We start from the raw sequence: 2,480 nt of genomic DNA on the forward strand, positions 1-2,480 counted from the left end.
GAATAGAAGAATCCAGGATATCTATAAACAGAAAGATAGTGAGGAAACACTTAGCTAACCTAAATGAATTCAAGTCTCCAGGTCCAGATGAATTACACCCCAGAGTACTGAAGGAGATAGCAGAAGAAATTTTTGAACCCCTCTCCATAATCTTTGAAAATTCTTGGAGAACAGGAGAAGTGCCAGAAGACTGGAAAAGAGCAAATGTTGTTCCGATCTTCAAAAAGGGGAAGAAGGTGGACCCAGGCAACTATAGGCCGGTGAGTCTGACTTCTATACCAGGAAAGATCTTTGAACAAGTTATTAAACAACATGTATGTCAGTATCTGGATAAGAATGAAGTGATTAAACAGAGTCAGCATGGGTTTGTAACTAATAAGTCATGTCAGACTAACTTAGTTTCCTTCTATGATGGAATCACTGATTGGGTGGATCAAGGAAATGCTGTAGATATAGTATATCTTGACTTCAGCAAAGCATTTGACAAAGTATCTCATACAATCCTTATTGAAAAAATGACTAAGTATGGAATGGACAAGGCAACTGTTAGGTGGATTCATAACTTGCTTAGTGATCGGACCCAAAGAGTGGTCGTAAATGGCTGCACATCCAGTTGGAAGAACGTCCCAAGTGGGGTACCACAGGGCTCTGTCCTGGGCCCTGTATTGTTCAACATCTTTATCAACAATTTAGATGAAGGAATTGAGGGTAAACTGATTAAATTTGCTGATGACACAAAGCTAGGAGGGATAGCTAATACTAGAGAAGAGAGAGAGAGGATTCAAAAAGATATAAATAAACTGGAGAAGTGGGCAGCAACTAACAGAATGGTTTTTAACAGGGAAGAATGCATAGTACTACATCTGGGCAATAAAAATGAAAAAAGCATATGCAGAATGGGAGGAATTGGCCTAAGCAACAGCACATGTGAAAAAGACTAGGGTATACTAATAGATCACAGACTGAATATGAGTCAACAGTGTGATGCAGCAGCAAAAAAGGCAAATGCAATTCTAGGATGTATTAACAGAAGCATACAGTCTAGATCACGTGAAGTCATTATTTCCCTCTACTCCTCTTTGGTCAGACCTCATCTGGAATATTGTGTCCAGTTTTGGGCACCACATTTTAAAAAAAACACATCAACAAACTGGAGCAAGTTCAGAAAAGAGCGACCAGAATGGTGACCGGTCTGCAAACCCTGTCTTATGAGGAAAGGTTGCAGGATTTGGGATTGTTTAGTTTGCAAAAGAGAAGACCGAGAGGAGACTTAATAGCCGTCTACAAATATCTAAAGGGCTGTCACATTGTAGAAGGATCAACTTTATTCTCATTTGCACAAGGAAAGACTAGAAGCAATGGGATGAAACTGAATGGGAGGAGACACAGATTAGATATTAGAAAAAACTTTTTGACAGTTAGAGTGATCAATGAGTGGAACAGGCTGCCACGAGAAGTGGTGAGTTCTCCTTCAATGGAAGTCTTCAAACAGAGGCTGGACAGACATCTGACTGGGATGATTTAGCGAATCCTGCTTTGAGCAGGGGGTTGGACCAGATGGCCCAGGAGGTCCCTTCCAACTCTACGATTCTATGATTGCCGAAATATGTAACCAATAGGAACTTCAGGGGCGTGAATAGAAATGTGAAACTTCCCTGCCCACCAGTGTTATTTGATCATCATGACACAGGAGTTACCAGACAAAATGGAGTCTGTTCTCTTACAGCATGTCTCAAAAAAAAAAAAAAATTTATATATATATATATATATATATATATATATATATATATATATATATATATATATATATATATATATATATATATATATATATATATATACACACACACACATACATACACACACACACACTGGATTGGTCTGCCATTAATTTTTTTTTAATACATTTTTTGATATTGAATTTTGTAAACCAGTGAATAGTGGCCCCACACCATTGCCATCTTTCTTGAGTCAGTTTTGATGCACTTTACATATGCATGTACATAACCATTTTATTTATTCTGTAGGCTATTTAACCCTGAAGCACAGTGGTTAATGGAGAAAAATAATGTTTTTTTTATGAATTTATATGCACACAGGTGTTTGCATAACTACTTGTATCAGCTTTCTTTTCTATTTTTTATGCTAGAGGGTGCAGGTGTATTTATTAATTTTTATACATTATTTTGGAATAAGATTTGTTTTCTTATACTTTGGATAAGTTCCATGGTATAGATCTGTAATACAGCAGTGTGCATGAGCTCAGTCATTGATGAAACACAAATCTAACATGTAAAGATAACTGATGGCAATTTACACTTTAATCTTTCATGATGCGAGAGGTACAGACACCATAATTATACTGCACCCAACACAGGCACTAATATACATGCAACGTTCACAAGTAATGATTGCCTATGCTCACGAAAGGGAACAGGGGGTCATATTCACACAAAAAAAAACTGAATAGGCCACAGATG

Source organism: Dendrobates tinctorius, unplaced genomic scaffold (assembly GCF_039654945.1).
Source record: "Dendrobates tinctorius isolate UK_male_01 unplaced genomic scaffold, ASM3965494v1 ptg000315l, whole genome shotgun sequence".
NCBI lineage: Eukaryota > Metazoa > Chordata > Amphibia > Anura > Dendrobatidae > Dendrobates > Dendrobates tinctorius.